Raw genomic sequence first — 22740 nt, forward strand, 5'->3', positions numbered from 1 at the left:
GGAGGTCTATTAGGGAATGCTCTTGGAATCATTGCCTGTGGAAAGGAAGGGAAGGGGCATGGCCAGAGGAGCTGAGCTGATATGCCATCTCCCAGAAAGACCTCAGACAACCACAGGGCGAGTTCCAAACCCGAGATGATTCATCCAAGTGGTCTCAAGTGAGAAGAGCAGCTGGGCCTTTATGTTTCCATATTGATCAGTCATTGGCTGTGAGCTGCCCTAATAAGAGGGATCATGTTGGGCAAGATGGCATCTGAGATGAGGACAATTCTCAGAGAGTGCTGACAGCTGTTGGCATAGTATCTGTTTCCTAGGGCTGTCGAAACAGTTTACCACAAAGAGCACAGCCTAAAATAACTGAAATGTATTCTCTCCCAGTTCTCGAAGCTAGAAGTCCAAAATCACAGTTATGGGAGGCTTTCTCCAATGGTTCTCTCCAATGGCTCCAGGGAAGACTCCTTTCTTGCCTCTTCCTGGCTTCTGGTGGTGGCAGGCAATTCTTAGCATTCCTTGGCCTGTGGCCGCTGCTTCTGCCCTCACAGGGCCTTCTCCCCTGTGTGTGTCTCTGTATCCCTCCTCTTCTTATAAGGACACAGTCATATTAGACTATGGCCACTCTACTCCAGGATGACCTCATCTTAACTAATTGCATCTGCAAAGATCCTATTTCCAAATAAGGCCACAGTCACAGGTCCAGGCGTGAGGACTTCAACATATCTGTGGGGGAACATAACTGAACCCATAACAGCCATCTTTGAGTCGCACTCCCTCCCAACAGTTGAGGGAATAATTCTTCATTAATGAAGGCCATGCTAGCAGCGCATCACAATGTTCCATACTGTCCATCGTGAAATACAGATTCCATGGCACATACATCATTTACTTGTGGTGCTGCACGGGTCATCCTCAAGAGAAATCCCATTCCCTGAGATACAAAAAGTCCATGCCCCAGATCACTAAAATGCCATGGAAAGAGGTCTCACATACAAATGCGATGCCAGCCTGGGCCTGTTTTATCCTCGCCTCCATTCTTTTCCCTGCTCTGTTCTGTACTGCAGGGGGAAAGAAATGACCCCAGCAGGATATGTTTTCCAGACTCCCATGTCAGCTGACTCCTGGCTGGGTTTGGCCAATGAAAGGCCCTGGCTGGAGCTGGGAGGGCAGGAGGAAGGGAAAAGCTAGGGTCTCTCTCCCCTGCCTTCTCAAAAATTATGGCATGGCCATTTCTCCTCTGGAAGAGCCGACTATGGTTCCAGTTTCCAATGGGGTCTCTTCCTACAGGCCCTGGCAAACACCATTTCTTTCCTTTGTCCAACCAGCCCAGGGGTGATAGCTGCTAATCTCAAGGTTGCCTCCATATCTTCTAGTGGGCTTCTCTGACCCTCCCATCACAGGTTTCACTGGTTTCCTGAGTTCTAGTCCCTCTGTTCCAGACTTTTTAAATGGTTTCTGTTTTCACGGTTGGATGCCAACAACAAAGCCCAACTCAAACGGGCAGCCATTCCAAATCTCAGGTGAGGAGCCCTGATCCATCTTTTTCTTACATGAACAATTCTATATACCAGTTTCCTGGGTGAGTAGCAACAAGTTCACAGTCCCTGGAGCAAGTATTTACTTAGCAATCACTATGATCCCCATGAGAAATGCCTGGGAGCGGGAGGGGAGGATGGGCAGAGTGGGAGAGGAGACAGGCAGCTATTCAGCAATGATCTTACAGTTCCTTCAATAACCCACACTCCCCAGTAAAAAGATTTCTGACCTACTACGTTGTATATGATACGTCAACTTCAGTTCTTCTACAGTGAGCCTTTTTTATTTTAAAATCCTCTCACTTTTACTACTAAAGCATTGCTTTGCTAACTGAAATAATTTCAAAGATGAAGGCTCAAATTAAAGCCCCAAATTCCACCCCCCTCCCCCAAAAAAATCCATTTAAATGAAGGCTTTTATAAAAGACCATCTCTAGAGTACTCAGTTTTGCTAAATTCCTAATACTCTGAAAATATATCATCTCTAAGTATATGTTAAAATCATTTTACCTTGGGAACTTGGTTCCAGTCAAACACAATTATTCCAGGATATTTTTCAGAGAGACTCCAAATTTCCACTTGGAGCAAGGACCAACCATTTCTGTAGCTCCAAAAATGTATCTTAGTTTGGAAGACCTATTTCAAAAACAAAAAAAGGACAGTCAGCAATTGATATTTCCAATGTTGAAATGAAACATTTCCAGCAGCAAAATAATGCTTCTACAATGACGCCTGCCATTTCAAGCAAGTAGTAGACAAACACATCCACTTTGGTAAAGTGTCCTAGTACTTAGGAAACAGGATGCAGAATTCTGCACTCATTAACTAGCCAGATGTTAGCTAATGGCATACAGTTTTTAAATAGCAGAAGTTCTCTCGGCAGCAAGACATTTAAAATTTGAAGAGAATTTTTTAATGTAACATTTTTTGTGATCTATGTATCTTAAAAAAAAAGACGAAACCATTTTTTTAAAAAACTTGAGGAGAGTCTCAAACTATTCAAGGTATATAATTTCGCTCTACCATCTCACTGACTGTGGAACAAAAAAAAAGGAAATTGGAGATGACCTACTCCCAAGAAGTTATACAACTTGCCCAAGCTTACCAAGCAGCGGGAAAGCCAGCACGAAGATCTGAACCCCTAGCCCTGCCTAATAGAAACCTGAAGATGATGCCATACAATCCACAAAGCTGCTTTGTAAAAAATGTGAGTGGGAGGCAGAAGGGGAAAATCCTTCCAGTATAATATACCATAGTAAATATAAAGAACGTTTGTTAATACCACAGTTGACACTCAACACTCTCCCCTCAAAGCAACAGACCTAAAAGGCTTTTTCCATTCAGTAAAAATCTTTTTAAAAGGAGGGCTCAGGGAAGTGGATTTGGCTCAATGGAGAGAGCGTCCACCTACCACATGGGAGGTCCAGGGTTCAAACCCTGGGCCTCCTGACCCGTGTGATGAGCTGGCCCACACACAGTGCTGATGTGTGCAAGGAGTGCCCTGCCACATAGGGAAGCCCCACACGCAAGGAGTGCGCCCCGTAAGGAGAACCGCCCAGCGCAAAAAAGGTACAGACTGCCCAAGAGTGGTGCCGCACACACGGAGGGCTGACACAGCAAGATGACACAACAAAAAGAGACACAGATTCCTGGTGCCACTGACAAGAATATAAGGAGACACAAAGGAACACATAGTGCATGCATATAGAGAGCAGACAACTGGGTGGGGGGTGAGGAGGGGGCGGAAGGGAAGAGAAATAAATTTTTTAAAAAAATAAATCTTAAAAAAAAAAAAAAAGAGGGCTCAGATGATTCCAAACCAAAGAAATCTTAAGAAAAATGAAGCTACACCGTTTCTCATGTTGCTAAGTTAAAGCTATCCCACCCAACTGTGGCGTCCATAGAGAAATAATCGTACACAATAGTAACTATCAGAATTCTAAATATGATTTAAAATGAGCCTTGAAACATGGTCTAATTAAGAATTCTGTTGAACCCATTACAAACCTTTCACCAAGTACAAAAGAGATTTTTCTCTCCTTTCACTGTCCCTGGAGACAATTACACAAGTTTGCCTAGAAAACACATTAGGTGGTGGACTTGAAGGCCCACCTCTTTTGTGGACTTCAGGATGAGTGGGGCCCTGAGAGATGAGCTCAACAAGAGTGAAAAGTCTTTGAATAACTGTATAAATATGAATTGCTTGGAGAAAACAAAGCGACTTGAATACGTTCATCTCCCAGATCCTCTAACTTTATTAAGTATGTTTGTCCTTATGTCCACCCGAGGGCACAATATGACCTTCTGCTATCAGAAAGAAATACACAGTATAATTTATCAGAACACATCATAATGAACTCCCCCACATACTGAAAAGCAGAATGACCTTTTCTAGCTAGTATTTGTCTTGTTTTCTTCACACAAAAGGAACCATTAGGGATTCTTTTTTCAATTCATTAAAAAAATGGATCTATCAGTGAAAAGAAATGTGATCTAATAGTCTACATGCCAGACAAGGAGCCAGGAGTTTAATTTTAGACTGAGCAGTAACTCATTCCGTCAGATTTTCCCAGAGTGTATCTTAGGCACTTGCTTACAAGGATTAACTCTTTCTTGTCACTTCTAAACATTAGCACACTCATGACTATAAATAATTTTGTGCATGGCACCAAAGGCACTTACTTGCAGTCAATTCATTTTTCTCTCTGTGGTTTTCCAACTATAAACAGTCCCTTTTATCAGTCTGCTTCAAAACTTATTTGTTTTTAAAGCGTCTTGGCGTTCTCAATGATGAAAGGCATTGCCGTTGCCTAGACCAGAAAAACTTCTTAAAAATATGCCCAGTCATTTTGAGAATAAACTATAAAAATCTCAGCATTGGAATTCTGGGTTACATTTTTCATCTTTCACCTGATATGGTGGTAATATGTGGAGAAAGAGCAAAATTCCTGCTTATATTTCCTGGTACCAAGATACTTTGAGACTCCCAGGCAGAGAAAGACCATCCTTCAGATGTTTAATTTATTTCTGTATTATGCGAGAAAGAACTCTGTCTACACTTGCTTTGTTATCAAGGAGATAGCAAAGTCATACCTTTCCTTCCTGGTGACCTACCCGCCTTCATCATTAGTGGGGTAAATTCTGTAAGAGAATTATTCTTTCAGGATATCGTTATTTACTCACCGTAAAAAAGCATCCTCAAAATACTCCTACGGCAGTTTTACTACACCCACCTTACTTCACACACATTATTAATCTGTGCAGCATCATATTCTTCTCTTCTTTTCATCCTAAAAGTCTAGTGATGAAATATCAAGTTTCCTTTTAAAATCAGAAGACATGATAACCTTAAACCTGAATCTAATCATGAGGAAAAATCAGACCCAAATTTGAGGGACTTTCTGAGATATATGTACTCTGTACTCCTAAAAGTATCAAAGTCATGCAAGACATAGGAACTAAAGAATTGTTCCAAATAAAGGAGATAGACATGGCAACCAAATGCAACTGTGATTTTTTTTCCTCCCCCTCCCTCCCACCCTGTTGGAGATTTCTTTTTTTTTTTTTTTTTTTCTGTCTGTGTCCATTTGCTGTGTGATCTTCTGTGCCTCTTTCTCTTTTTGTATTCTCTCTCTTGTTTTCTCCTCTAGGATTCACCAGGATTTGATCCTGGGGACCCCCAATGTGGAGAGAGGTTCCCTATCACTTGCACCACCTCAGTTCTGGTTTCTGTTATAGCTCGCCTTGATTCTTCCCTTTGTCTCTCTTTCTGTTGCGTCGTCACCTTGCTGAGTGGCTCATCGCGCAGGCCTGGCTTGTCGCACAGGCACTGGCTCATCGGGCAGGCATGCCTTTACCAGGAGCCCCAGGGATCAAACCTGGGTCCTCCCACATGGTAGATGGAAGCCCAATCACTTGAGCCACATCCATTTCCCTGCAATTGTGATTTGGCATTGAACCTTAGAGCAAGAAAAATATAGTCGTTCTCAGAATAAACTACACACACACACACACAGAGCTGTAAAGGGTATTCTGGAGGCAAATGACAAAATCTGAATATAGATTTTATTACAGTATTTTATCAAAGTTAAATTTCCTGATTTTGAAAATTACATTGTAGTTATGAAAGAAAATATCCTTGTTATTTAACAAAAAATACACTCTAAAATATATGAGTAAAGTGGTAAGTATTCCCCAGTTACTATCAAATGGTTCAGAAAAAAAATAGGAGAGAGAGAAGGAGGGAGGAGAAGAGAATTAATGAATGGATGAATGGATGAATAAATGAATGAAAAAATGGCATGGTAAAAAATGCAAGCAAATGAATCAGGGTGAAAGGGTAAAGGAGAGTTGGCTAATTCTTTCAATTGTTCATTAAGTTGGAAATTATATCAAAACAAAACACTAAATATTTACTTAAAAAGCTCTCATTAATAAGAAATACTAAGATGATTTGGAACTTATTACCTATCCTAAACAATAAGAAGCATCAGTACTTTGAACATTCTGGCTAACTTAATTCTCTGAGCATTTACCAGTGCCCCCAGAGGAGACTCATTTACTTAATAAACATTTACAGAGTGCCTCCTATGGGCCAGCACTGGGTTAAACACTTTCAAGTATCAACTGACTCAAAAGAAGGATCTATTTTCGCCCTGCCATACAAGCATAGAAAGTAAGCCCGCGTTTTCCTTCTCTCTCCCTTCCCCAGTGCTTCCTATGGAGGTGGCCCCCGTCTCCTACCGGGTATCACGGCTGCCCTCAGACCCCTGGTGAAACCCAAGATTGTCAAAAAGAGGACCAAGAAGTTCATCCGGCACCAGTCAGACAGATAGGTCAAAATTAAGCGTAACTGGTGGAAACCCAGAGGCATTGACAAGAGGGAGCAGGGAAGACTCAAGGGCCAGACGCTGATGCCCAACATCGGTTATGGGAGCAACAAGAGAACGAAGCCCACGCTGCCCAGCAGCTTCCCAAAGTTCCTGGCCCACAATGTCAAGGAGGTGCAAGTGCTGCTGATGTGCAACAAATCGGACTGTGCTGAGATTGCTCACAACGTTTCCTCCAAGAACCGCAAAGCCGTCCTGGGAAGAGGCGCCCAGCTGGCCATTAGAGTCACCAAACCCAACGCCCGGCTGCGCAGAGAGGAAAATGAGTAGACAGCTTATTTTCAAGTTTTATTTGTGTGAAATAAAACCACAAAAAGTCAAAAAAAAAGCCAAAAAAAAACAAAACACAAAAAGAAGTAAAAATAAATTTTAACAAAAGAGGAAAGTTAAGCCACAGAGAGGAAAAGTCACTGGCCCAAGGTCACTCAGCTAGGAAGTGGCCCAGTCAGGATTCAAACCCAGACCACCAAGCACCAACGTACCTACTACTTCGACTCTTGTAAAAAGATTTCTTAAAAAGTATTAGCCCCTTTCTAAGCTTTAGTAAATAGGCTGAAAATAAATTCATCTTTCTTCAGAAATTCAAAACACTGGATAAAATTTCACTCTCTGTAGCTGAATATGTGTAGGCCACTGGACTGAATCTGTTAGCAGATCCTGGGATGGAGCCTAGGATATTTTGCATTAGTTCCTAATTAAATTTTGCTTCCTCTATTCAAAAGTTGGTGAAAAACAGTGACCCAGGGTTCTGGTTTGCAGCAGATATTTATTCAAGGCTAAAGTCATATGTCATTTTCCAAATTAAGACCAAATATGCAAGAACTATAAAGACCCTGAGCACTTGAACTACTGTTTTTAGAAAAAGATGGAAAACAACTTGCACTTCAAACCAGAACTCCTCTGAAACACTGCTCATCAAGAATATACCAAGAGCCAGAACATAACACACGGAGGCTAAACTACTTGTGTCGATTTCTGTGGAGGAATTCAGCAGCAAAACATACACCCCCCAAAAAAAAAAATTTGAATTTTGTTCATGCATCCACTCAGACACATTTCCTGACCCACTCCAATTCATAAGCATCTTTGCAACAATACAGCCAGGCAGACTCTGGCTTACCTACAAACAGCCTGCACACAAGCTACGACACAGCACCGTCTTTTGCTGCCTGCCCAGTCGCTGCGATGGTTTCCAGGTGTTCTTGCATCACCCCCAGAGTGGGAACGTTTGAATAATGAGCTATTTCCAGACTCACCATCTTTCATCTCTGACCTCCCCGGGCTGGGATCTACTGGGATGGGCTAGTGACTCCCGTTCCCAGTCCCCTGGGTCCTGGGGCGCAAGGAGGAACAATTCTTCCAGCTAATGATGAGGTGCTGCCCTTAAGAGTTTAAACACTGTGGTCAGTCATTTTTCCACACTAACTTTCACTCAAGACAGGAGATGATGAAAGTGGGAAATGTTTCACAAATTACCAACTTGGGTTTGGGGAGTAAAAAAAGGTTTTAGGAGAGGGAAAATGAGAGTTAAAGAGACAGTCTTACCAAATGATGTCTGGTCCAATAACCAATGGAAATTCTGAAACAGAAGTTGCCTACATAAAATAACTCATCACTTCTCCAGACAGCAATGAGGAAAGACGTTTCCATTTTCCATTGGTTTAAGTAACACAACCACCCTGGATTGTCTCCTGGCGATTTCCTAAACAGCTTTTTCACAAAAATTTACAAAACCGAGTAAAACCTTCCTTGACCAATTTACTCTAAACCAAGGCAGGTATTAGTGAGCTTCTTAAATTTAAGAGAGTGCTAGTGAAAGTAAATGCATTCAATAGGTCACCAGTACTTATGCAAATCTACTTCAAGCACTTATACACGACTGAAGTCACCACTGGGCCGTCATGTATAATTATCATAGGATACGTGGAATTACTTTAAAATTTAGAGCATGTTTGTGGTCATACGTTAAAGCAGACACGTTTTTTCTGTCAATACGTGATTTATACATGTCATCAATTGCCTTCTTACTACTTGAAGAAATCTATGAAGAATTTACTACTGAACCATTTTACAACATGCTAACTGAGTCATTAAGGACAATAACTGTCCTCTAACTATTAAAGAATTTTATAAATGGAATTTTAATTTCAAGCGTTAACCGTGCCATCTCATCTAAATTAGGTGGTGGAGAGTTCCTTTAAAAGGCTCTTCTAGTAGGAGATGATTTAAATAAATTAAACAGACGTGCTGTGTTTTTATAAGGTTTGCACTCGGCATTTTAACGACCAAGAAATTCCTTAAAACCACAGAGCATCTTCATTTAAGGGCACTGACACTTTCCTTTTTAAAGGATATCTGGGCAAACAGGGACTTGTGTTCATAAAGAACTCTAGCCTTCGAGTGACCATGAAAAGTAAAAGCAATCATCACTAAGCAGGAATGGTTAATTGAGAACCGTTAGGCATAAAACAGAGAAAATGAACCGGCAAGTTACTTAAAATAAAATGCACTCACCAAATTCAGCTTCACTCAGCATGACTCCACAGCTTGTTGTCCAAGCAAAATTGCCCAGTTCTGGGGCTGAACAAATGTGAACGGTAATGACAATTTAGCCATAACTCTCTCAAGGCCCAATTATCCTCACTGCAGAGGATTTTTTTTTTTAATTAGAGCAGTTTTTAATTGGAAATTTTCCTCTCATTTCTCATTTTTCAAATAAAACAGAGTGTCCAAGGATTTTATCAAAATGACTCCAACATGATATTTACCTAAAAGTTGTCCAAAACTTGAACTTTTTACCTAAAAAGTTTTTACTTGATATGTCTAATTTCTACATAAAGAATATTTATAAAAATACAGTAAGTTCTACATAAATATCTGTAACAGCCACTATTACTTTGATCATTATTATGGGTGAGTGGTGGTTGAGCCACTTACAACCAGAGTGTAACTTTCTCGAAGGGAGGAATGTTGTCTTATTTCTCGTCTTTATATCATGGGCATTCAATAGGTTTTTGCCAATTAAAAAAAAAAATGGAAGCCTACGGTGTCACTCCCAAATGAACGGTTATTTAAGCTCTCTGGTCCCCACATTTCTTACCTGTAAACTAATGCTGAATGTCAGCTAGATGACTGCCAAGGTGCCGTCCAGCTATAACAAGGACTCACAGACATGCACGGAAAGATAAGCTATTGATAACATACAACCCTTTGACATATATACACACAATGAGTACACAGTAAATTCAGCCATGGCAGAATTATATAGCAAAACATGCCCATCACTGACAGCATTGACCATTTTAATCCATTAGTGGGATAAATGCTTTTTAAAACCTTAAACCTTTTATTATAGTGTCAACCTTAAAATCATCTTTTATGTGACAACAGTGCCCTCCTGTGGTCAAAAAAGAAAGTCTTTTGTTAGGGATAACATTTTAACTGATTATAACTTACGTTTAACAATAATTCAATGTTCTGATTTTTAATAAATATATTTTCATAAACAAAATGCAAACTATTCTTAAACATAAGATATACTTTTTAAATAATCAATATCACATTAAATGGCATTACCAAAAAAAAGTTAAATCAAAGATGCTAATAGCTTCTAACTGAAATGATAATCATTTACATGGAATACTACCTATAACACATGCAAACTTAATGGGGCATCAGTATTTGCTGGTTCTCCCTGTTACTTCTATAACAAAAGTCTATGCCACAGATCTATCGACACTCTTAAGGCTGTTTAAAGATGCTCCAACAATCAGTCTGTACATCCTTAGCACATACCCAGTACTGCCACAGGCAACAGAGAATAAGCCAAACCCTGTCTATTCAGAATTAACAATCGAGTTAAAGACATAAGACAAACATACATGGAGCAGCCAAGAGAATAGGTCATTAAATGATAATTGGCAATGTCTTTTAAAATAACTAAAATAAAGACTTCAACAATGTACAAAAGAGTGAGAGCACTGAGGAATAGGAAAACTTCCTGGAAGAGGCAACAGCATAAAGGAGTAAAAGGAAGGATGGAAATCCCCCGCGTAGGGGATCACCACGCGCAAGGAGTGCGCCCCGTAAGGAGAGCCGCCCAGCACGAAAGAAAGTGCAGCCTGCCCAGGAATGGTGCCGCCCACACTTCCCGTGCCATTGACAACAGAAGCGGACAAAGAAACAAGACGCAGTAAATAGACACAGAGAACAGACAACCGGGGGTGGGGGGGAATTAAATAAATAAAAATAAAAATAAATTTAAAAAATAAAGGAAGGATGGAAAGATGTACAGAAGTGTTTCGTTTCGTTTTGTTTTTGTGGGGGAACATTTATAGGTGTGTGTGGGTTTGTTCTGATTTGGTTTGCTCTGGTCAGGGAGGTGGGAGGTCCTCTAAATGAAAGAACACATACTGAGAAGGGGAGAGTGGAGATACAGCAGGAAAGGCTGGCCAGGCTGCTGGGGAAGGTGGAATTCACACAGGAGAGCTGACCACGATTTCCATGTTCTTTCTGATCAACTTCTGTGCACCAAATCCTGTGCCAGCGATGGTCACAGAGGATGGACAAGGTGCCTGGGGTCCCAGAAATGCACTCTGTCATGGGAGACCAACAGGAATACAAACATAAAATAACTATAAACAAAGATTTTTAAAAAACAACAACAAGGTATTACTGAGAAAACAAATGCTAATAGTGTGATGGAAACTGTCAGGGCTTGGAGGAAAAGAGGGCGCTCTGATTGAATGATCAGGGAAGGCGTCTCTGGGGAGGCGACATCGGAGGTGATGGGGATGATAAGTGTAAGGATCAGCCACTGAACTTCCAGGGAAGTGTATCCCAGACAGAGAAACAGTCCAGGCGAAGGACCTGAAACCAAAACAGGCAGAAAGGCAGTGGGGTGGCTGGAGGGGAGTGAGCAGGCAAGGGGAGACGGGGCGGTGTCAGAGAGGCCCCCACTCACCGGGGAGCTTGTAGGCCTCAGTGGGGAGTTGGGGTTTTCTTCCAAAGGCATAGAGTTTTAAGCAGGAGAGAAACAGGACAGGGATTGGGTTCTTCAAAAGGCCCCTCCGGCTTCTGGGTGGGACAGTGGAAGCTGGGAGATGACCACAATGGTCCAGGCAAGAGACGGCGATGGCTTGGAGCAGGATGGGGACATGGGTGAAGAAAAATTGACATTCCCAGGCCTGAAACAGCGCCTAGCATACAGCAGGTTCTCAATTAGTGCTTGTGAACAAGTAATGAGGGAGCAAAGCATCCCCACGAGTTTTGCACTTTCCCATTTGTCCTTCCATCTATTCTCTGTAGGACAGGTGTCTGTCTTACAGGTAAGTACAACAAAAATACTACTGATGTCCTCCAGAAAGGAAAAACTGGCAAAACACTTTATTCATAGGCACAGACTAAGGTCTCAGCATAGAAGAACAGGAATTCAGTCAGCTGTCTGCAGTATACAACAGTAATGACTGGCCTGGCTTCTGAAAGCCCCTCGAAGACGGTGTCCTCTCAAACACCCTGCTCAGTACCTCAGCCGCTCCATGTGGGGGCAAAGTGAGGAACTAACTATTAGGCTCAAGTCGCAAGTCTTGGTAAGAGGAATACCAGCTTTTATCTGATGGACATTGAACATCATGCCATTGGTTTTTTTTCACTCTTCACTTTGGCTGCGAGGAAGCTCAGAGCCAAATTTACAGCCCACCCTCAGTAAGTGAGTAGGCTCTCGCAGCCTGCATCTTATATCCTAACCTTATGCTTGCCAAGGTATTATTCTTCCTGTCCTGATTTCCCCTTTATCTCTCACTTCACTGAATATTTATGAACACTTTCTCAAATGTTTTGATGGGACCAAATACAAATACATGAACACATACAACAAAGCACCTTGAGAGTTTCCAAAGTTCATTTTTTCCTAATGTCTCATCATCGACTCTCTTTTCCTCTCCCCCTTCTACTTGCCTGTCCCCAAACCCAAAATTGCTACCTTGACACATTCTCTTAGGGAAAAGCATTTTTTCCAAGTAATACAATGAAAAATGTTGCCTAGACTATACAACACAGTAAGTAACAGCAATCAATTACATTGGGATTCACTGATCAATTTTCTCGTAGAGAACAAGGCCATGAGGGAATGGGGCAAAGGACTGGTAGGGTTTAATTTAAGGTAAATAAGGAACAAGGCACAGGGCATCACGAGCAATCAGGGGGGCCTAGAAGAAGACAGGAGAAAAGGGCAAAGGAGGGAGAAGATCCCAAAACACACGATTTACAACTTTAACGAAGATCAGTCCCTGCCAGCAGTGATGCATAACCAACCACTGCATCTTAATTTAAGATTGGCATGTTAGGTGTGTTGTCCAAGAATCCAGAAAAATGTACATGTGGCCTAGAAAACCAAGCCGTGTCTGATTGTTTTGCATCTTGTTTAAGTCAAGAGGGGAGAATCCAGGAATCTGCGAGCACCAGAACCATTTAGAGAAGGTATATTCTGGGTCAAACACTGGGCCATGCCCTTTATCTCTCATCGCATTTAATCCTCAGAATGATCTGAGGAGGCAGTTATTTCATGTCTGTTTAATAAGAGAAAAAATACGCAAGTTCCACTTACCCAAGGGCACAAAACTGGTAAGTGAGGGAGTGTGGTCGTCGACCATCCAGAAAGAAAAGCGAGTATAGAATAGAAAAAGCCAGGGAAAACCAGGAAGAGGATTGAGGCAGTAAATCATCAGTCAAATCAGTTCAGTGCCTGAACACCGAAGTCTGGGCTGTACAAAAGTCCAGCTCAGAATGTTCCCTGGTTCAAGGACAGTGTTGTTAAAACAGGTGGAGTCCTGCTAACAACCGATCATAATTGAGCAAGGACTACATAACATCAATTTCTGCCTCATGTTTACTTTCTCAAATGTAAATTTTAGGAAATCTAATTCAGCATAAGTATTTCCAAAGAAAACTGAGCATCCAAATTGAGATGTACTCCATGTGTAAAATACACACTAGATTTTGAAGACTTGGTACCCAAAACATGTAAATTTCCCTACCAATCATTTTTTATGTTGAGTGTGTTGAAATGATACTATTTTGGATGCAGTGAGTTAAATAAAGTATATGATGATTTTTTTTTTTTTTTATTAAAACCAAAATTCAGCCACATGGTGTAACTGAAGGTTGGTTCCACAACAGTTTTCTTAAACTCTTCCTGTGGTTTGACATCACTAACTTCCACGAAGGCCTCTGAGGCCAGGCCTCTCATTTAGGACAGCAAAAAGAGAGAGCTCATGTTTATAATATCTCATAAGCAGAACCCAAACCCTATGAAATAACTAGGTCAAGTTCATATTTTTACACACAAATTCACTAATCATGGCTTTGTTTGGGTATCAGGGAAACATCCTGGCAGCCAGCGTGGCTTTGTAAGGGAATAATAGTTCACAATCCCATAATTCCAACACACAAGATACACCATGTACTTCAGGTGACTTCAAAAACTGAAAAAACCCCAAAAGGAAGAAATTCATGTAAAGCTAAGATTATCATTACTGCTGTGTAACTTAAACATTAGTACACACAGTGCAAATTTACCTGCAACCTAGAGGAATTTAATCTTTTGTTAAAAGAACAGTCTCCTGCAATCTCATCAATTAAAGTCGGTTCTAATGTACCTTTGGTAACTGGGGCCAGAGGGAGCAGAAGCGATGAAATTCCAGGACTATCCAGCACCTTGTTCTAGTCCTTTATTGTGCCTCTGCCTCAGGGCCTTTGTACATGCTACGCATATTCTTCCCTCTTCCTTCTCGAAGCCAATTCCTGCTCATCTCAAATCAATCATCTCCTCAGGGAAACCCGCTCTGGCTTACTAAGTAAAATCCCCAAATTTTGGTCCCTCCTTTTTGGTACTCTACATAATTGCATGTTTACACTTATGTGGGTGTTTCCCACAAGACTTTAAGCTCCCATGAGGGTAAGGCTCAGGCCCCTTCTCTCATCCTTGCACTGCAGCTCTCAAAGTGTCCGGCGTGTAGAAAGCACTCAAACGATATTTGTTGAATCAGTGAATAAATGTAAAAATGTGAACTTAATCAGGATGTCCAATTTCCGTTCCCAAACAAAAGTGGAGTTTTAGCCATAATTTTCACCCTGTGGCAAAAATTTCTAACTCTAGACACTTTTGACGGTATTGGCTCAATTCATAACCACTGCTTTCCCAACCCCCGCCAAACCTCGTAAGAGGAGTTACGGCAGCATGGTTTTGCCCCATGGCAATTCAAGCCAAGCCAAGTGGGGTTACCCCTCCCTGGAATTTAGAGCTGGGACTGAGAAACAGCTAGACATTCTGAAAGAAGCTGTTGAAGAATGGAGATACAATTTGGGAGCTGGGGGTGGGGGGGTAGACATCTTCCTATTGCAGGGGGTGGGGGAGGAGCCAGTCTTCAGAAGGACAAGGTTGACATTAATTACAAAGAGCAGAACTAAAAGATGAGAGCATGAGCCGGGTCCCTGAAGGCTCTTCTGGTTTACATTCCGAGCCCTCCCCGGGCCTGGCCGCGTTCCTTTCCTTGGGCTCCACAAGAATTCCTACATAGCTTTTTAAGAAAAGAAAGACCCTCATCTTTACTTAGCCTAGCTAGAGTAAGTTTTTAATAGAATCCAAACAGAATTATCCCATTTTAGAGATAGGGAAACTGAGCCCCCCAAAATTACTTTTCCAGGTTACAAAGCTAATTGATGGTAAACCTGGAACCCATAGCTGAGCCTTCTGACACACAAGCAACTCCATCTGTGTTGTCCAATGTGGTAGCTGCTAGCCACCTATGGCTATTTAAATTTGGATCAATTTAATTTAGTTCATCAGTAGCATCAGCCACGTTTTAAGTACTCAATAGCTCCAGGTGCCTGGTGACTGTCGTATATGACAGATCAGCCATGGAATTTCTGTACCACCGCAGGAAGCTCTACTGGACAGTCCCAGATCCTTAAAGGATCCTCTTCATTTGTAAAATCTGAAATTAACCACAAAAGCTGACTTCAGTACGTATAACCAAGTGCAGTGGAATGCATTGCCAAGTGGGCAGGTCTTGCCATCCCAAGGCTTGGGTGATTGTCCCTGCTGCTTTTCTTCCTTTCAATGAGCAAATCAATGGACCACTCTGAACTTCAAGTTCCTCAGCTGTAAAATGGATTAAAAAATAACCCACCTGGTTCACTGTAAACTTCTAATGAGACAAGGTACAGAGAAGGAATCTGTAACTTGCACCTGTACTAATATGAGCTGTCATAATAACAGCAGCTTACAGCCACTCTAGCTAGGCTCTTAAAGCTTTCCATGCATTAACTCACATGTGCAATCACTATCCCCATTTTAGAGGATGTGAATTTGGATGTAGGGAGGTGATTTGGGTGGCCCAAGACAGCTATGTAGCGGCAGCACTGAGGTATGAACCCAGGTCTCAGAACTTTCCTCCTAACCACTGGACTGCCCTGCCTTTAAAATGTCTACAAAATGTGTGCTTCATGATCATTTACCCCTACCACTGTCTTCTTCAGCCAACACCTGTACTGTTCACTCTTTCTACGTATACCCTAGTTATAATCTTGTCTTTTGGGCTTTCTCTTCTAATATTTTTTCCTCTGTATGTGTGTGTGTGTCAATTACAAGTAGGAGAGCCATCCGGAATCTTACCAGACATGAAGACACTTAAAGTCAAAACAACATTATTTTACTATGCAAAGTAGAAATCAGCAAACAGATCTTGCTTGAGAAAAGCTAACCAACCAAGTTAGTAAAATCACTTTCCAAAGAATTTTCTATCTAATAAGAAATTTCAGACATCACTGGTTCCCCCAATCAATGGCATTTCTATAATAGATGACAGGGGAAAAAAACATCGAAAGGCCGAGGTGGGAATCCTGAGAGATAACATCCAGCATTATCACGCTCGTCGTTACCATTTACCTGACCAGTACCAAAGGCAGACACTGGGCGAGGCAACGCTTTCACGCAATCCACCTTTCCCGAGCATCTCTTGTGAGCCAGATATTGGAACAAAGGGTCAACCACCCCTAACAAACAAGAGCTTCCACAGAGGCTTGTCAGCTCTGAGAAAAGGAATTCGGAATCTAAGGTCCTTAGATAGAATTAAGGGATCCGTGAAGTTGGATGAGGGGAAGAAAATGACATCTTTATTTTCATTATCTCTATTTGAAATTCATTAATTCCTTCACTTATGAATGTTGGCAGCAAACCACAGTGATTTTAGCAGTTGCCATAGCTTGGTCACAAAAAAAAATCACAGGTATTTTCAAATCAGATTATAGTTATTGCAGCTACCACAAAATATGTGTCTATCACCACCTCATAATTATGTAAATAAATGGACCTGCCCCTAGATCATATTATTTAATGCACTAATAAAGAACCACACATATCCCGTATCACAAAATGTTTTTATGTTTTGATTACAACTTTTGGTATATAGTAATTGGTTTCCTTTGCAATTCTATTGATTTTGTTTTTTGTGTTTTAAAATATTATTTCTGAGATGAGATCCATGCTATCACCAAATCTCCAAAGGGATCCAAGGCACAGAAAAGGTTAAAGAATTTCCGTCCTCAGAGTTGGCAAAACCATACCTTAAATGCAATTTATCGCAACCGCCGTCTCCCTCTTCCCCCCATCCCTACCCCACATACGTTGAACCTATCACCCATCAATTCCGCTGGTCCTGACACAGGAAGTTTGAAAGAAAACTGACAGATGATGCAATGACTTCTGTATACGGCATAAACCAGTCACAAAAGCTCCAGGAAACAGTTGCAGAATAATTTTTAGAAGGTTAAAAAAAACCAATTTGCCCTGTATAGAAAGCACCATCATTTCAAGGGCTTCTCACAACCACAACCTTGTAATATATTCCAACTTGCAAGTGTAGAAATGGCCTCATTATCCCCATAGAAGTCCTTCAGAAAGTCTATTTCAAAGCAAGCACCTCTGAAAGTTAGCCGCAATCTAAAAGTCAGTGCTATAAATACGCATGGCCAGGAATGCAATATCAAGCTTGATTCCATGATTGTGTCCTCAAGCTGGAGGCCAGCTGATTGCTCAGTGAACAGCTGTTAAAAAAGGGAGATGAAGTTTCTAAGATATTTAGGATAACAGGTGTCACAAAGTCCCTGGACAAAGAGACCCTATTTCATTAAGAGAGAGATGAACCATGTAAGCAGGCAAACATGGGTAAAGAGGGTCACTGAGCAGATTCATAGGATGCATTGTACATGTCCTAAGACAAAAGGCAAACAACAACTAAATGAAATTTTTCATAGAGTTGGGGCCTTAGAGTGGGTTCTTCCCAAAGCAAGATGTGAGACAAGGACTGCGGCAAGGGTCCGGGATCGAGGTCCCTGATACGGCAGACAGCTTCCTTCCTCCCTAGGAGCACTAGCCAGCCAGCAGCTCTGGGCCACCTTTGCTTGCACGCCATTGGATCAGAGAAGGCCCTGGGAGGAAGGTGGAAAGGTGCTGGGCGAATGCTAGGGACACAGCACGAGTGGTTCGAGGGGAACTTGAACCTGCTTAGAACTGTCCTTTACAGTTGTGGTGGAAATCAGTGGGGAGGAAAGGGGGAGTGAAGGGATGGGACGCAGGGTACCAGAGTCGTCCACTACCCAAGGCAAATGTGGAACGTAAGCTTCTGCCTTCTACAGTAGGCTCCCCTAGTTGAATTGTAAAATTCATTCATTCATCAAATATTCTGAGCCCCAGCTATGTCCAGGGCAGGGTCACCAGGCCTGGGGGCATATGGCAATGAACGGGATAGGCAAGGTCACTGCCCTCATACACCTGCTATTCTAATAGCAGCCAGCAAACATGAACACTTCAGGTAATGCTAAAACCAGATGACAGCAAAAAAGAGTGATGGGGAGAGGGGAGAGGACAGAGAGGCTAATTTAGCAAAGGTAATCAGGGATTGTGGCTCTGAAAAGGTAACTTTTGAGTTGGAGCCTGAAGGATGGGGAGCCAGCGCCGGGGCACATGAAGGAAGAGCATTAAACAGAGGGAACAGCAAGTTCAAAGTCCCAGAGATGCTAAGAGGCCAGTTCCACTACTGTTCAGTGAGATACACTGCAGCAGGGATAGAGCTGAGCACTCTTACTGCCAGGAGTTCTCACCGGGCAGGCAGCAAACGTTCTTGGGAAATTTGTTTTTAGATGGTAATGAGTTCTGCGCAAAGGATCCTCTCTACCAGATGCAGGTTTCCAACCAAATGGTTTCTTTCTTTTATTTCTTGCCACATTATTAGGACTAATCACTGTACTCACTGTTAACCGACCCAAACCAAAGTGGAAATCCCAAACTGCCTGCAGCCCCAGGGCATTTGGAAGGGAAAGCAAAAGTAAAGGCAGGGAGCAGATGTGGCTTAAGCGCTTGAATGTCTGCTTCCCACATGGGAGGTCCCAAGTTCCAGCCCTGGTGCCTCCTAAAAGCGAACAAAAATAAAACAAACGACAAACACAACCCAGGCAAGCCAATGTGGCTCAGTGGTTGAATGCCAACTTCCTGCATATGAGGTCCCGGGTTCAAACCTCGACCCAAGTACCTAAAAAAAAAAAAAAGTAAAGGACAGATAATTTCACACTTACAAGTAGATAAGGCGCAAAGCAGGAATATGTACATGCCGAGGCAAATAGCAGCAGGATGCAGAGGTGACCCTTCCTCAAAGAGCCAAAGCTCACTCCATCGCCACTCCTTTCTCACATCCTGGGCAATGTACATTGATTGGCATACCATAAAATCAGGTATTGATTTCACATGTCCCTCCCCAGGCATTAGAATGCAAGATCTTGCCAGCTGACTGCTCTTTAATTTCAATTATTTGGGGCCTTTTCACCTTGAGGGACTCGGTATGCAAATAATAATAACTGCTATTAGGGAGCTTTTACTTAGCATTAACAATGTGCCAAATACTACTGCTGAAAACTTATGAGATACATTAACTCACTCAGAGTCTCACAACAGCCTTCTGGAATAGATTCTTCCTTAGAGGAAATTCAGACACAGAAGAGTTAATAATTTGCTCAAGGTCAAGGAGCTGTTAAGCAGGGAAGCCGGGATCTAAATCTGAGAGAACGTGACTCCAGAATCCTTCTCTTCACCACCAAGATCTCTGGCTTTGTTGAAGCAGTGCTACCCACAGAACTAACTTTGGATGGAGGTGGTGTTTTGAGCTGGGCTACCCCATTATGAAAAGTCCCAATAAAGAGATTTTAGCCAAGACGGAGGAGAAAAAGAAGCATAGGAGTGAAGGTTTAGAGAAATTGATCCTCCACACTAATGCCTGAAGAAATTAATGCTCATTGTTCGAACAGAAGGTGGAGGCGAAGATATGCACCAACTGTCATTCTCAATATAACAGCCTTCTATCTAGCCGGCTGCCTTAAAGTCATCTGCTTTGGAGAATGCCTTCATCCTCAAATGAAAAATCCCCCAGCGTCTGATATAAGTGTCAGGAAGGCAAAAGGCTAGAATGAGCTAAGCCCAGCAGAAAATGCAAAGAACTGCAAAAGGGCTATTTTTTGTTATGCTCAGGACAAGGAGAACAAGAAGACATGGTCTCCTGCATGGAGAGGATGGTATGATGCCAATGGGTGACAGTAAGTGGAATTACCCAACTGCAGTCTGTGTCTAGGCTCTGTCAAGGAGGATGGGATGCTTTCCATAAAGGGTAGAGGGAACACCAACTAGAGGGAATTGTCCAAAATAGATGTTGCGATTGTCAGGGTGCCTAGCCACCGTCAAGGCACCCAGTCCCAATGAATTAAATCCCAGGCTACTGAAGGGATGGAGTTTGAGGTAGCCAGACCAAAACAAACTCTGAAGAAGCCCAGAGAATAGCACCTGTATCAGCAAATGAGAAGGAACAAAAATGGAGGTTCTTCCAATTCTAAATAAGGCTAATCCCAGACAAAATTCTAGAATGCATTCTTTACATGGGGGAGCAGAGTGAATGCTCAGAGCAACAACGAGCACTTGGAATCAGCATAGACTTGCTAAGAATAATTCATACCAGGCAATGCTCATTCCTGTTTTCATCCTCACTCAAGTTGGAATCAAGAGACTGATATGGCCATAAAATGTGGAATTCAGCAAGGCATTCTATGTTTGTCATAAATGTCCAAAGCAAAAAAAATAATGAAATGTAGGCTGGGTATATGCAAATAACCAGAGTGAACAGCATTTTGCCTATGTCCATTTACAGCATGGGCTCCAGTGGAGGCTCGTGGGCTCTACCGTGATCCCTGTCCTGTCAACTTCTCACCAATAACTTGCAGACCAATGTTGCCATCATTCCACACAAATTTGGGGATGGCATGAAGCCAGGAAGGAAAATAATCATTCTGAAACATCGGAAGCAAAACTGAAAGAAATGCCAACAAGGCAAAAGTTAACAAGATTAAATTCTCTATAAGTCAATGCAAATATTAAGCTTGCTTCTAAAAATATAAGTGGAAGTGGACAATTACTGGAAGGGAAGAAGAAACAAGGCTCTCCAATCTCACAAAGAAAGACTAGTCATGTATGTCTTCACTGGTTTCAAATCCAAAGTGAGTAAGGAATAAAAGATGGCTGTTAAAATGTCACTTTGACCTTGTTTCACTAATAGAAGTATACTACTTAAAATGAGAAAAGCAATTTCTACTACTCTGAAATAATTAGACCAGAATGGAACTATAATTATTCAGTTCAATTTAAGAAGGATACCAACAAACTAGGATTCATTTAGCATCTGTGGTCACAATGGCATAGGAACTCTAGACCATGCTATCCAGAATTATCCTGCACCGATAAAACAGTCTGTATCCGTGCTCTACACTACAGGTAGCTCTTGAGTCCTTGAAAGGTCACCAGTGCAACTGATGAACTGAGTTTTTACTTTCATTTAATTCTATGTCTATACTTCCTGTGGCTCATGGCTACTGTGTAGAGACTACACAGCTCTAGACAAAACCATTCACCAAGTAGTCAAAGTAACTGGGCGGATGGCAAACCTGGAGAAAAGACTCAGGGGGGCAAAATGAGAACAGTCTTCAATATCTGAAGAGCTGTCTTGTGGAAGAGGGATTGCAAAGATTCTTTGGGCCCCACTGGGCAAAACCTGGCCTTCGATGGAAATATAGGAAGGTAAATTTCATGGCCATCAATGTCCATTCTATGATCCATGGCCATTGTGCTCACTTCCCAGCACCCAGCACAGTGCCTGGCACAGAGTAGACCCTCAGTAAGGACTGAAGGAAGGAAGGAAAGAAGGAATGAGTGAATGAAATAGTTGTCTAAATGGAATACAAATACCTCCATAGATAATATATCCCTCCATCGGGAGGAATCCCACAGGAGCTGGCTGACCACTTGCTAGGGACACTGTGGAAGGTCCAGGCTTCCACCGACAGGCAGATGGACCAGATGACTTTGAAGGTCCCTCCAGAGCTACTAAGAGCCTTGTCTCTATCATCTGATGGGACTGGGTTCAAATTTGGCACTCACTGTTTTTGTGACTGTATTAGTGTAACAGATTACTACAAACTTAGCGACTCGAATCAGCACATGTTCATTCTTGCGTCGTTTCTGTGGGTCAGAAGTCTGGGCACAGCTCGGCTGGGTCCTCTGCTCAGGGTCTCACAGTGCCAACCAGGTCTGGGTTCTCATCAGCAGGTTCAACTGAAGAACACATTTCCCCACTCATGTGGCTGTTGGCAACTTTCAGGCCATCAGCCCTGCAGTTGTAGGACAGGAAGGCTCAGGGCTTTTTGCTGGCTCCAGGCCAGAGGCAACCCTCAGCTCCTCGAGGCCCCCTGCGGCTCCTTCCACATGGGCTTCCCCAGGGGACCCACTTACCCATCACGTCACCAGTCTCCAGAGAAAGTGTGCTAGCGAGGCAGAGTTCTGCAGGGTGTGACGTAGTCACAGGAGGGACATCCCATCCCCTTCACCAGGTTCTTTTGGTTAGAAGCAAGCCACAGGTGCCACCCACACACAAGAGGGGATTACACAAGGGCATAAGGGCATACACACTAGGAAGTGGGGGTCACGGGGAACCTAAGTCTGTGACAAGTCACTCAGCACACTTCAGCTTCTCTGCTATAAAACTGAGGCCACTGAAAGCAGAGGAGACTCTTGTTAAGCATACTTAACATGCAGACTCACTACAGAATGTAACCAGGGTTAGGCGAGTCTCCACAAGAGCATTCAAGCTTCACAAAAACAAATCTAGTAAGATATATTTAGGTTAAAGAGGCTTAAGATTAAAAGAGGAGAAAGTCAACCCTTCAAACTAGAG

The 22740-nt window shown here is 42.3% G+C and overlaps 1 protein-coding gene across 1 annotated transcript in view; it reads right to left on the bottom strand.

Moving 5' to 3' along the window:
• The window catches only part of TAFA4 (TAFA chemokine like family member 4), a 186997-nt gene that overhangs the window by 142041 nt on the left and 22216 nt on the right, over window positions 1–22740 (bottom strand). The window contains exon 2 of the mRNA XM_004483326.3: window positions 2040–2165. The gene's annotated coding sequence lies outside the window, so the exon portion shown is untranslated. The remainder of the gene's footprint in view (window positions 1–2039; window positions 2166–22740) is intronic.

This window comes from Dasypus novemcinctus, chromosome 26 (assembly GCF_030445035.2).
Source record: "Dasypus novemcinctus isolate mDasNov1 chromosome 26, mDasNov1.1.hap2, whole genome shotgun sequence".
Classification (NCBI taxonomy): Eukaryota; Metazoa; Chordata; class Mammalia; order Cingulata; family Dasypodidae; genus Dasypus; species Dasypus novemcinctus.